Source organism: Oncorhynchus clarkii, chromosome 2, assembly GCF_045791955.1.
Source record: "Oncorhynchus clarkii lewisi isolate Uvic-CL-2024 chromosome 2, UVic_Ocla_1.0, whole genome shotgun sequence".
NCBI lineage: Eukaryota > Metazoa > Chordata > Actinopteri > Salmoniformes > Salmonidae > Oncorhynchus > Oncorhynchus clarkii.
In genome coordinates this window covers 77,772,983-77,788,055 of record NC_092148.1, presented here as the reverse complement: position 1 = coordinate 77,788,055, position 15,073 = coordinate 77,772,983, and positions in this window count along the sequence as shown.

Below are 15,073 nucleotides of genomic sequence, written 5' to 3'. Positions count from 1 at the left end.
AGTGCTGACTGAGGTTATTCTTAAGATTGAGTTTATGGTTTTGTGGCCCAGTCTGGTTTTTTGGTAGTGTCATTATCTGGCTCTGAAGTAAAATCTGAATGAGGCCTGTTTTTCATACTGTCCAAAGTGGTAATTAATAATGTGGCTCTCGTCAAGAGGATTATTATATAGTACCTATTCTAAAAGAGCAATTTAGAAATGAGGACTTATATTATCCAGAAACAAAAGAATGAACAGACAACACAAGTTTCTTGGTTCTAATAGTTGTCAATGTAAAGTGGTATTTAATTTACTGTGCCCTAATTGCAACGTCTAACATGCTCACTTCTCCTTAGCTTCAGACATTGTGTGAATTGAATGATGTTTAAATGCACCTTGCAAAGGGTATAGGACCAATGTGAATCACAGACAGAGGTAGTCTACTCTATCTCTGCATGTGTTTCTCAGTCAAATCCATCCAAATCAATCAAGCAAAATGGATTAGTCACATGCTTGGTAAACAACAGGTGTAGACTAACAGTGAAATGCATTCTTATGGGCCCTTCGCAACAATGTAGAGAAACGTTGAAAAATGATAGAGAAAAAAAAGAATGAAACGAGGAATAAATTAACGTCACACTACTTTGTCTTTGTTGTTCACATTGTGATTGATCCTGCAGCTAAACCTTTCATTCATGAATGGAGCCTAACTAACTCCATATGAAGGCTCTCTTCTCCCTCCCTCTTTATGTCTACCCAGTGTAAAACTTTTCGGAATCAATGATTTTTATTAGCCGATATGGAAAAACCTCAGATTTCACACTGGATACTTCCGGATTTTGGCAATGAGGCCCAGTATCTACTTCCCCAGAATCAGATACACTTGTGGATACCATTGTTTTGTCTCAGTCCAGTGTGAAGGAAGTTATAAGATGTTTCTCGAGTCAACTAACTAGCGTTATCATTGCGCTAGCACTAGTTAGCGTTGGTTATGGGATATATAACACTGGTATCCACTAGTTGATATGACACTGGGGAAGTAGATAAAGGGCCTCATTGCCAAAATCCTGAAGTATCCCTTTAAGCTATGCGTCTCAGCTGCCAGTGTGCAAGGAAAGCAGCTGGGACAGGGTAGTGCGGTTTGTGGGGAGAGATTGTCAGTGTGTGTGTGTGCATGTGTAGCTGGGATAAGCTGTGTCAGTCAGGAAAGGATCCCATCATTCACTCTTAGGACTGGGACAGGACTATGAGACTTAGCACACTGCTGCTTCTGCTACTGCAGGAGAGGACAGGAGCTCTCAGACCATGCAAGAGGAACACTGATGTGGGCAGCTGACAAAAGTAGCTGGTGCATCATACACAGGCTGCTTCTAGTTGTGTGTAAATCTTAATCCATAATTTGCTGATCATTTTGTATTCATTCAAATGACGTACACTTTACAAGTCAAGAAGCACTTTACTTGACTAGCACTTGCAAATAGTGAACAATATTTTTTGCATTGTGTTTACCGATCATGTTGCGTATACAGTATGTGGTTTTATATTCCTTGATTTACAGTAGTATTGGCAGAAATTTACCCAATTTAGGCAAAGGTGTGTTTAATAACATGGTTAAATATTAAGTAATTGTTACTGCACCAAATGCAACTGTTTTTGACCTGATTCCTTGGAAAGTATCTGTTTAATTCAAACGTTTATTTTTCTGTATCGCTTTTCACTTGCAGGGAAACATATTTTTCCCATTAAGAGTTATTTAGGTAATTAAGGTTTTGTAATGTGAATCATATTTTTAGAATCTGAACTGTAACAAAGCCTATCTGCACTTGTGTCCCATTTTGTGATATTTGGCCCTACACTTTTAATTCTTAAGGTGTTTATAACTGATCTGAAATATTCTGCACTGAGTGGTGCAGCGGTCTAAGGCACTGCATCTGTGTAAGAGGCAGTCCCTGGTTCGAATCCAGGCTAAATCACTTCTGGCCGTGATTGGGAGTCCCATAGGGTGGTGCACAATTGGCCCAGTATCATTCAGGTTTGGCTGGGGTAGACCGTCATTGTAAATAAGAATTTGTTCTTAACTGACTTGCCTTGTTAAATAAATTAAATAATGCACAGATGGCCTAATTACTGTGTAATTAGTGTGTAATAAATTCTGAACCCATGCTGTCCACGATGCCTAGGTGGCCCCTGTCTGTCCCTGTCTCATAGGTTATAGACAGACCAATGGGATGACTGGACTATATGAAGACACGGACATACTGCAGGTATTGTAACGGCATTGTCATATTTGATATACAAAGCTGTGACAAGCTTAGTATGCAAAGTGCTTTAGCTAGTAGCTTTATAGATTAACATGTCATTATTGTGGAATAAGGCACATAGGTATGCGTTCCGCTGCTGACAATGTAATGTATCAGGGCCTTGTAGTGATTTCAGAATTTCCAGATATGTCTTGGGGATCGTCCATGCCATAAGCTCTGAACAGACCTCTCTGATTTAATGGCCTGTAGTTTCTGGGGTGGACCTTCAGGTCTCTGGGCACCTCTCTGATTTAATGGCCTGTAGTTTCTGGGGTGGACCTTCAGGTCTCTGGGCACCTCTCTGATTTAATGGCCTGTAGTTTCTGGGGTGGACCTTCAGGTCTCTGGGCACCTCTCTGATTTAATGGCCTGTAGTTTCTGGAGTGGACCTTCAGGTCTCTGGGCACCTCTCTGATTTAATGGCCTGTAGTTTCTGGAGTGGACCTTCAGGTCTCTGGGCACCTCTCTGATTTAATGGCCTGTAGTTTCTGGGGTGGACCTTCAGGTCTCTGGGCACCTCTCTGATTTAATGGCCTGTAGTTTCTGGAGTGGACCTTCAGGTCTCTGGGCACCTCTCTGATTTAATGGCCTGTAGTTTCTGGGGTGGACCTTCAGGTCTCTGGGCACCTCTCTGATTTAATGGCCTGTAGTTTCTGGAGTGGACCTTCAGGTCTCTGGGCACCTCTCTGATTTAATGGCCTGTAGTTTCTGGAGTGGACCTTCAGGTCTCTGGGCACCTCTCTGATTTAATGGCCTGTAGTTTCTGGGGTGGACCTTCAGGTCTCTGGGCACCTCTCTGATTTAATGGCCTGTAGTTTCTGGGGTGGACCTTCAGGTCTCTGGGCACCTCTCTAATTTAATGGCCTGTAGTTTCTGGGGTGGACCTTCAGGTCTCTGGGCACCTCTCTGATTTAATGGCCTGTAGTTTCTGGGGTGGACCTTCAGGTCTCTGGGCACCTCTCTGATTTAATGGCCTGTAGTTTCTGGGGTGGACCTTCAGGTCTCTGGGCACCTCTCTGATTTAATGGCCTGTAGTTTCTGGGGTGGACCTTCAGGTCTCTGGGCACCTCTCTGATTTAATGGCCTGTAGTTTCTGGGGTGGACCTTCAGGTCTCTGGGCACCTCTCTGATTTAATGGCCTGTAGTTTCTGGGGTGGACCTTCAGGTCTCTGGGCACCTCTCTGATTTAATGGCCTGTAGTTTCTGGGGTGGACCTTCAGGTCTCTGGGCACCTCTCTGATTTAATGGCCTGTAGTTTCTGGGGTGGACCTTCAGGTCTCTGGGCACCTCTCTGATTTAATGGCCTGTAGTTTCTGGGGTGGACCTTCAGGTCTCTGGGCACCTCTCTGATTTAATGGCCTGTAGTTTCTGGGGTGGACCTTCAGGTCTCTGGGCACCTCTCTGATTTAATGGCCTGTAGTTTCTGGGGTGGACCTTCAGGTCTCTGGGCACCTCTCTGATTTAATGGCCTGTAGTTTCTGGGGTGGACCTTCAGGTCTCTGGGCACCTCTCTGATTTAATGGCCTGTAGTTTCTGGGGTGGACCTTCAGGTCTCTGGGCACCTCTCTGATTTAATGGCCTGTAGTTTCTGGGGTGGACCTTCAGGTCTCTGGGCACCTCTCTGATTTAATGGCCTGTAGTTTCTGGGGTGGACCTTCAGGTCTCTGGGCACCTCTCTGATTTAATGGCCTGTAGTTTCTGGGGTGGACCTTCAGGTCTCTGGGCACCTCTCTGATTTAATGGCCTGTAGTTTCTGGGGTGGACCTTCAGGTCTCTGGGCACCTCTCTGATTTAATGGCCTGTAGTTTCTGGGGTGGACCTTCAGGTCTCTGGGCACCTCTCTGATTTAATGGCCTGCAGTTTCTGGGGTGGACCTTCAGGTCTCTGGGCACCTCTCTGATTTAATGGCCTGTAGTTTCTGGGGTGGACCTTCAGGTCTCTGGGCACCTCTCTGATTTAATGGCCTGTAGTTTCTGGGGTGGACCTTCAGGTCTCTGGGCACCTCTCTGATTTAATGGCCTGTAGTTTCTGGGGTGGACCTTCAGGTCTCTGGGCACCTCTCTGATTTAATGGCCTGTAGTTTCTGGGGTGGACCTTCAGGTCTCTGGGCACCTCTCTGATTTAATGGCCTGTAGTTTCTGGGGTGGACCTTCAGGTCTCTGGGCACCTCTCTGATTTAATGGCCTGTAGTTTCTGGGGTGGACCTTCAGGTCTCTGGGCACCTCTCTGATTTAATGGCCTGTAGTTTCTGGAGTGGACCTTCAGGTCTCTGGGCACCTCTCTGATTTAATGGCCTGTAGTTTCTGGGGTGGACCTTCAGGTCTCTGGGCACCTCTCTGATTTAATGGCCTGTAGTTTCTGGGGTGGACCTTCAGGTCTCTGGGCACCTCTCTGATTTAATGGCCTGTAGTTTCTGGGGTGGACCTTCAGGTCTCTGGGCACCTCTCTTGCTCTTTATTAAAGTGCTTGTCATTTTTAAGATGTGTTCTCCAAATCCACTTTCATGTTACTTTTTTAGTGTATAATACAGTGAATGATGGCTGCAATTTCTTTTCCACTTGTGCGACGTAACCTGTCCCTCCGAATGATATCAGCAATGCAGGGTCACGCCAAATAAAATGCCTCCAGTCAATACGGGTGCGGTGCACAGTATATCACTGTTTTAAGGATCAAAACACATGGCTCTGCTTTTGACATTACCATATTTCAGCATCTCAGAGTTTCTGATGATCTGACATTGGGATACCTGTGCTGCAAGTGTGTGTGTGCTGCATGTGTGTGTGTACACACACATACACTACCGTTCAAAAGTTTTGGGTCACTTAGAAATATCCTTGTTTTTCTAAGAAAAGCTTATTTTTTTGTCCATTTTAAATAACATCAAATTGATCAGAAATATAGTGTAGACATTGTTAATGTTGTACATGACTATTGTAGCCGGAAACGGCTGATTTTTTTTCAAATGGTATCTACATAGGTGTACAGAGGCCCATTATCAGCAACCATCACTCGTGTTCCAATGGCACATTGTGTTAGCTTATCCAAGTTTATCATTTTAAAAGGCTAATTGATCATTAGAAAAACATTTTGCAATTTTGTTAGCACAGCTGAAAACTGTTGTTCTGATTAAAGAAGCAATAAAACTGGCCTTCTTTAGACTAGTTGAGCATCAGCCTTTGTGGGTTCGAATACAGGTGCAAAATGGCCAGAAACAAAGAACTTTCTTCTGAAACTCGTCAGTCTATTCTTGTTCTGAGAAATTAAGGCTATTCCATGTGAGAAAATTCCAAGAAACTGAAGATCTCGTACAACGCTGTGTATTACTCCCTTCACAGAACAGCGCAAACTGGCCCTAACCAGAATAGAAAGAGGAGTGGGAGGCCCCGGTGCACAACTGAGCAAGAGGACAAGTACATTAGTGTCTAGTTTAAGAAACAGACAAGTCCTCAACTGGCAGCTTCATTAAATAGTAACCGCAAAACACCAGTCTCAACGTCAACAGTGAACAGGCGACTCTGGGAGGCTGGCCTTCTAGGCAGAGTTCCTCTGTCCAGTGTCTGTGTTCTTTTGCCCATCTTAATCTTTTATTTTTATTGGCCAGTCTGAGACATGTCTTTTTCTTTGCAACTCTGCCTAGAAGGCCAGCATCCCGGAGTCGCCTCTTTACTGTTGACGTTGAGACGGGTGTTTAATATAATTGCAAAATGGTTTTCTAATGATCAATTGGCCTTTTCAAATGATAAACTTGGATTAGCTAACACAACGTGCCATTGGAACACAGGAGTGATGGTTGCTGATAATGGGCCTCTGTACACTTATGTAGATATTCCATAAAAAATCAGCTGTTTCCAGCTACAATAGTCATTTACAACATTAACAATGTCTCTACACTGTATTTCTGATCAATTTGATGTTATTTTAATGGACAAAAACGTTTATTTTCTTTTCAAAAACAAGGACATTTCTAAGTGACCCCAAACTTTTGAACGGTATTGTATGTATACATAGTGTTTGTCTTTTCCAAATGCTGTTTTCCTGTTGGAACGTGGAGCCCGTGGAGGCTGCTCCTCAGAGGGGTGAATGGCCAGCCACACTACATGACTGGCCCGGCTCCAGCATTCTTTGAGTATAATTACAGCGTTAGCAACTTGAGGCATCACTGGACCGCACCACACACACACACACACACAAGCACTCCTACACCTCTGCCCGCCTGTCCGATCATACGCATGTACACACACATACACACACACACACACACACACACACACACTGCAATAACTTCTGCAAAATACATGTACGTGACCAATAACATTTTATTTGATTTGATTGAGGCCAAACGTAGGGCTGATTGCTTTGCCAACGAGGAGAGGTGAAGGAGGCGGAAAAGGGGAGGGGAGTACCAGGGTATCTGCCAGGGACACCAGGGCTCTTCTCTCTTTCTCCAAAGCTACCATCCCAGAGTGGGGAATTTAAAAACCTAAGAGGGAATACACCACAGACCTGGCAACCCGCTCAGCAGAGGAACTCACTCTTATTAGAGGTAGCTGCCATTCTGGCTCACATTGGATTTACTGTATAGAATCAGCGCCCTTCCTGACTGTTTAATGTAAAATATATTCATTTTTAATAGGCCACCCTGGTGTTCATTCTCAGTGTGTAGGATGTTTAATAGGCCAGGCCTGGTGGTCATACTCAGTGTGTAGGCTGTGAGAATGTACAGATGGAGTAATTATAACACATTTTGGGAAAGACTAGCTCAACCTGCTAAATGAAATCAGATGTATTGTGAAAAGCTTTGTCTCGTTATTAACACCCCCAAGCATGCAGTTTTTAAGCTCTGTCATCTGTTGAAGATTTTATGAAAAGGTACAAAGGTCAGAAATGAAAGAAAATGTATTCAGGTGATTTGTTCCTTTTCTTTGTCGGCACACCTGCTATTCTTTGAGTGCCGTAGAAGATCTCTTCTCCTTTGATAATCCCCGAGATCTGATATCAAAGATGGTATTATCTCTCAAAGTGAGATTCTGTCCCTATCCCCTGTGCTCGTACATGGGCGTCTTAAAGGGACATTACACTTTTTTGAAGTTAAGCTTATTTTCCATTAACCAAGAATGATAAATACTAGCCAGGAAATTCTGGACATTGCCAAGGAACCAGCTAACCCATTTTTTAAAAACAATTTGGAGGAAACAACAACAAACAACAACTTTCCCTTTTAAGGTTTCACAGGAGAACAGCAATACGAAAGCAGTGGAGTGTGAAGTCTGGTTTCCCAGAATGTAGGAATCAGGGGGAGATTTGAGGAAGAAAGAAAAATACCAATTGCCAGTTCATTGCCATCTTTAACTTATGTTTCACAGGTTTATTTATGGTTTGAGATCCACAACAAAACAAAAACTAATGACATGTTGACTTTACATTCATTTTTTTTATTTAAAAAAAAATGAATGTACTCTCTTAAAAATACCATGTCCGCAGTTAATGTTTCTCTTTATTACCTCCCACCCCTTGCACCCTCCACTCCACAATCAATGGGAACTGAGTGGGGCTGGGACTGGGACTGGGACTGGGGCTGGAAGCAGAGCACCTGACTGGTCTGCCTGTAATTGAATGAGTGCCATGTGAGAGAAAAGCCCCACAAGAAAGAGTGAGAGAGCGGCTGAGCAGCTGGCCTGCTGTTAACTAGGAAAATGGAGGAAGATGCCACTCAGACCTGCACAGCTTAATGCAGCATGAGCTCATGGAATAGACTGAAAGCTCTCGCTCCACTCACCGTCAACCTGCATTCTTTCCACTTAGACACTCACTGACTCATTCTAACCTCTGGTTTGACAGATTTGGCATGCCCATTACCCAGAAAAGGATGACATCTTTGCTCGGTAGCTTATTAATCTAGGCTAGAATAGCTTCTTGAGTGTTTAAATGCACCCATAAGACATTTTGTCCATTTGATCATGGGACGGCTATGGAATTTCCAAAGGCCCAAAATAGACAGCGGTTCGCTGTACTAAGTGTCTGTTCTGCCATTTTCATTGACTCAATTCACTCCAAAGGAAATACTATGTTCATCACAAGTGCATTGCCTCTTGTACTGCTTTCCGCTGTATCATTCCCATGTGTTGGTGGTTCAATAACATGATAACAATTGCCATCTGCCTGTAGAGGTTTTTAAAGGTGAATGCACACACAGACACACATACATACATACATACATACATAAACAGATGTGCAGCAGACAATCACACGCACAGGCAGAGGAGCAGTTGACCTCGTTTACCAATTTAGAGTTGTGTGTGTGTCAGGCTAAATATTGTTTTCTGTGATCTCCCAGTCCTTTAATGGCCCCTGAATGACATTTGCCACTTGGCTTCACCCTCACTCATTCACAAAACACACAGCCTACCTTCACATTATCTGTAGACTCCATTCTGGCTTCTACAAAACATCTACCCACAAATAACACTTCACTGCTGTGTGCCTGTTCTTTACAGTAACTGTATGTGGTTTGTACTTTAAAATGTCCCCATCCATCTTGTATTTCATCAAGAGTCAGCTTGAAGTTCAGCCCCTGTTTTTTTTCTCTTTTGTTTGACAGGCTGTTCCATTACATCAAGTGGTCCAACTGCTTCTGTTCTGTTGGCCTCCACCACATCTAAGCCGGTAAGACATGACATCACCTTTTAAATTACTTAATTTCTTCCAGTCGTGTGATGGACTGTTTCTTTGTACCCCATCAAACTTGAATCATTTGTTTGTTATATATCATTTCAGTATTTAAGTAATTTTATTAACCAATAATGACAACATTTATGAAATCTACCATACTTAGTTTTTACATTTTACTTTGTTTTAAATGTCATCCATGAGCTAAATACCATTTGGCTTCCCCAAAGACAAGAAACCATAAAATCAGATGTATGGCTTATTAATCTGGTCAGGTTTAGGTATCCTCCTCTTTTTCATGATTCATTTTATGGTGGGAAATACTTACCTGATTTGATTTCCTACTGCTTTAGGATAATTTATACACACTCTATTAGGAGGGATAACCCTTTCGGGTATTTTGGGTAGTTTACACAAAGGCTGATAATGGGCCTAACAGGAAGTACACTCCTGGGGGTAAATTAGAGGCTACCCAGAGAGAGTTGCTCACTGCTAGGGTATAGGGCCTGCTTCCTGTCTGGCTGTCTCCAAGGCCCTGGGTCGATGGCAACAGGAAAGACCCCCCCCCCCCCACACCACCCTAGTAGGCTCTGAGTTGTCCCAGTTTCCCCAGCATCACAGGGCCAAGGCCTGACCTCCAGGCAACTATGTGCACCAGGAAAGTGTTCTGTTCCCGGCACAGTCTCAGTGGTGTAGTAATTGATATTGCCCCAAGAGGACAGGAGGCACACATGGAAACACACTGGGAAGCCCAGATGGGATCCTAAATGTACCAAATGGCAGCAGAAACAATTTGCAGAATGCATTCAACACATTCAACCTGCTCTGCCCCCATATTACAAAGTTCATGAAGGTTAAATGTAATAAGTTACATTTGAGGAGTCTTAATAAGTAAGACTTACTGTATATTATCTCAAGCTTTAAGGCTTTCTCCCCAGTCTTAATTCATGTCTGAGTTAGCTGCTCTGACAAAAATAAGAAAAAACTTGAGGTTCAGGAGCTCCAATTAAAATGAGGTACATTCAATGATGTGTATAAACCCTGGATTGCTGATGCTATTTGTTGGCCATTGAGAGGCTTTGAAGCTACCGGTCAGCCATGTTGGTACTCCCCAGCAGTCCTCCACAGGAATTAATGGAATTCTACAATATTTCAAATAAGTGTTTCAAGGACAAAATTACATGTATTTCAGTATTTTGGGGGGTTGTAGTGGGGACAGTAATATTAGTACTCAAAATAATATATACTTGTTTTTAATCATGTTTAGCTAACATGAATATAATTTTAAAGTATGTATTAAGGTGTCTGTAAAATAATAAACGTGTCAAAAAACGAATGTGGACATTAATAAATGCATTCCTATAGCTTCCAAAATCTTTTTTACACTGGAGGATGAGTACAAAGATGGCAGCGTGGTGGCTTCAGTACATAACCCCTGTCAGTTTATGTACATCGTTGGGTACACCAGTTGCCAGCACAAACTGTGAATCCAGGGTGGAGAGCAGAAGAATAATTCATTCTGTGAAACCAGGGTGGAGAGCAGAAGAATAATTAATTCTGTGAAACCAGGGTGGAGAGCAGAAGAATAATTCATTCTGTGAAACCAGGGTGGAGAGCAGAAGAATAATTCATTTGGTGAAACCAGGGTGGAGAGCAGAAGAATAATTCATTCTGTGAAACCAGGGTGGAGAGCAGAAGAATAATTCATTCTGTGAATCCAGGGTGGAGAGCAGAAGAATAATTCATTCTGTGAAACCAGGGTGGAGAGCAGAATAATAATTCATTCTGTGAAACCAGGGTGGAGAGCAGAAGAATAATTCATTTGGTGAAACCAGGGTGGAGAGCAGAAGAATAATTCATTCTGTGAAACCAGGGTGGAGAGCAGAAGAATAATTCATTCTGTGAAACCAGGGTGGAGAGCAGAAGAATAATTCATTCTGTGAAACCAGGGTGGAGAGCAGAAGAATAATTCATTCTGTGAAACCAGGGTGGAGAGCAGAAGAATAATTCATTCTGTGACTTGCTGACCACAAACAAAGTGCCCCGCAATAACCAACAATAAGTCCCTCCAGCTCCAGCAAACTTTGAATCCCAGTGATTTCTTTAACTGAGCTGTGAGCCCCCGCTTGGTATGCTGTTCAGGCTGGCGTGTCTGAGAGAGAGAGGCTGTGTACAGCAGTACTGCCCAGTGCCCAGTACAGCAGTGACCTCTGGCAGCTAGTTTCCATGCTGCAGTGTTCCCTATTGGCCACTCAGTAGCGTAGCAACATCCGCTACATTTGTTAGCCCTGTGAAAAGGGGGTCGCCCAGGGATACTGCCGGGCCAAGCCATTTCTGGGGTGAAATTGTGGAGAGAAAAGCAAATAAAAGCCCAACGTTGTCAGCATAAATCCCTACGAAGAGGTATAGCTGCTTTTATCAGATTGTGTGACGAGTGTGGCTGTTTCTGTGGTATGTGTGTGGGTGCATAATATGCATGTGATGTTTTGTCTCTTCGTGGTGTGGGAGCTGCTCCTCCCTAATCTCTGTGTGTTTCTATGCTAGCTAGGACGTTCTCTGAACACTACAGACAGCACTAGTCAGGTTTCATGTGGAGTCAGTCAATAGCCATGAAGAAATAAACAAGATAAAACAACAAAGTTTAGGATTCCTTTAAACTGAGACGGGACATCTCGCTGGTGGCTAAGTCAGCAGCCTCACAAAGAAGGCATGGATTTCCAATGCTTTTTAAGCAAGCATGCTGGCAATAGTGTAGAAGCAGCTGGTGTCTAATGGATGACAACCCAGGAGGGTTTATGTTGTGGCAAACATAAAATGGAACTTTAAATCGAGGTATAGCCTGAAGTCTGACTGTACAGTATAAACACGAAGGAAATGGTCTTAGTCAAACTTTTTATTTTCTAACTGTGATGTGAAGTTTGCTCACAGCCCACCCGATTGTTGAATTGTTATTGTCATGCTAAATATTAAGTCTTTATGCCAAATGCCATCTCGGTCCTCACACAACCCTCTGCAGTGAACATGCTACAGCAGTTACACATTCTGCAGTACATCCTGTGGGCTGCATATTCTGTGGTAAATGCTGAGTGGGCTGCCAAGATTAATAGTGCAGGTGAAGTGAGAGGAGATGAAGACCGAGTGAGTTGGGTGTCCTATTTTACTGTCTCTTATGTGTTTTTGTTAAAACATCAAGTCCTCGCTTCACTGCACTGCTCTGCAGCACAAGGTCTGTCTGTGTGATGGCTGTGCCAGAACAGGACAGAGCACAGTGTGAGATCAACAGGTTCAGGAATGACGTTGGCTCTTGACCAACATATACTGCTCAAATGGCTTACTGACGTGATATTATAAAACCGGGACTTTGTGTGTTTTCTACTATGTTAAACATACTGTGTCTAATCAATGTGCATACTGTGTATAAAAAACATTATGATTCTGATTAAGGCCAATGTAGGCCGAAATGTTTATCTTTTAACCTTGCTTAAATAAAACAACAAATGTTTAATGGTGAGCAAGTGTTGTGCCTTTTCCTTTGCATACTTTTTTCTAGTTCCCAGTTTGTCCCGGAGACGATTTTGTTGTTGTGTCATGGTCACCTGAAGCTCCCTTGATTGTCCCTGGTGACCCAAACCGTTTTAAGTAAAGTAATGAAATGGTATCTGGGTTTTAAGGTAAGTGGAATGCCGTTCAGCTAAAATAGTGTACAAATCTTTAAACAACATTTGACATGATCACTTAATATTTACTTTTGAATAGGATCCCACCTTGGATTTGAACTAACATGCGGATCTTTCTGCTGCGTTAATTCTCCCACACATTCATTACCTACCTGTAATACATCTCTGCACTTAAGGAAAGATTGTCATGTTAATTATCATTTCATCTGACTATTCTCATTGATTTTATTTATACTGAACAAAAATATAAACGCAACATGTAAAGTGTTACACGTAGTCTACAGTTGAGGCCGGTTGGTCATACAGCTTAGTTCTCTAAAACTAAGTTGGAGGCGGCTTATGGTAGAGAAATGATCTGCTCTGGTGGACATTCCAGCTGTCAGCATGCCAAATGCACTGTGGTGTTGTGTGACACAACTGCACATTTTCGAGTCGCCTGTGTATTGATAATGCTGTTTAAACAGTTTCTTGATATGCCACACCTGTCAGGTGGATGGATTATCTTGGCAAAGGAGAAATGCTTACTAACAGGGATGTAAACAAATTTATGCACAATATTTTTGAGAAATAAGCTTTAAACATTTCTCGGATATTTTATTTCAGCTCATGAAACATGGGACCAACACTTTATATGTTGTTTATATTTTTCTTCAGTGTATAATCGTTTTTCTTGAGTGTAATTTTAAGAGCTGAGATTTACTTTGAAGTGAACACCATAGTGCCCTCAAAGCTCATCACTAAGCTAAGGACACTGGGACTAAATACCTCCCTCTGCAACTGGATCCTGGACTTCCTGACGGGCCGACCCCGGTGGTAAGGGTAGGGAACAACACATCCGCCACGCTGATCCTCAACATGGGGGGCCCTTCAGGGGTGCGTGCTCAGTCCCCTCTTGTACTCCCTTTGCACTCATGACTGCATGGCCAGGCACGACTCCAAGGCCATCATTCAGTTTGCTGATGACACAACCGTGGTAGGCCTGATCACCGACAACGATGAGACAGCCGATAGGGAGGAGGTCAGAGACCTGACCGCATGGTGCAAGGACAACAACCTCTCCCTCAACGTGATCAAGAGTAAGGAGATGATTGTGGACTACAGGAAAAGGAGGACCGAGCACGCTCCCAATCTCATCGACGGGGCTGTCTGTAGTGGAGCAGGTTGAGGGCTTCAAGTTCCTTGGTGTCCATCACCAAACTAATATGGGCCAAGCACACCAAGACAGTCGTGAAGAGGGCATGACAAAACCTATTCCCCCTCAGGAGACTGAAAAGATTTTGCATGGGTCCTCAGATCCTCAAAAGGTTGCACCATTGTGAGCATCCTGACGGGTTGCATCACTGCCTGGTATGGCAACTACTCGACCTCCAACCGCAAGGCACTACTGAGGTCCAGTACATCACCGGGGCCAAGCTTACACCCCCCCCCCCCCCCCCCCCCCCCCCCCCCCCCCTCTGTATATAGTCTCGCTATTGTATTGTTATTTACTGCTGCTCTTTAATTATTTGTTATTTTTATCTCTTTTTTGTTGGTATTTTCTTAGCTGCATTGTTGGTTAAGGGCTTGTACAGTTGAAGTCGGAAGTTTACATTCACCTTAGCCAACTACATTAAACTCAGTTTTTCACAATTCATGACATTTAATCCAAGTAAAACTTCCCTGTCTTAGGTCAGTTAGGATCACCACTTTATTTTAAGAATGTGAAATGTCAGAATAATAGTAGAGAATGATTTATTTCTTTCAGCTGTTATTTCTTTCATCACATTCCCTGTGGGTCAGAAGTTTGCATACACTCAATTAGTATTTGGTAGCATTGCTTTTAAATTGTTTAACTTGGGTCAAACATTTTGAGTAGCCTTCCACAAGCTTCCCACAATAAGTTGGGTGAATTTTGGTTCATTCCCCCTGACAGAGCTGGTGTAACTGATTCAGGTTTGTAGGCCTCCTTGCTCGCACACACCTGTTCAGTTCTGCCCACAAATTGTCTATAGGATTGAAGGTAAGGGCTTTGTGATGGCCACTCCAATACCTTGACTTTGTTGTCCTTAAGCCATTTTGCCACAATTTTGTAAGTATGCTTGGGGTCATTGTCCATTTGGAAGACCCATTTGCGACCAAGCATTAACTTCCTGAGTGATGTCTTGAGATGTTGCTTCAATATATCCACATCATTTTCCTGCCTTATGATGCCATCTATTTTGTGAAGTGCACCAATCGCTCTTGCAGCAAAGCACCCCCACAACATGATGCTGCCACTCCCGTACTTCACGGTTGGGATGGTGTTCTTCGGCTTGCAAGCATCCCCCTTTTTCCTCCAAACGTAATGACGGTCATTATGGCCAAAAAGTTGTATTATTACTTTTTGGAGAAAAGTAAAAAAATATATGTTCTTTGTCCCCATGTGTAGTTGCTTCCTTGTTGAGCAGCCTTTCAGGTTATGTCGATAGAGGA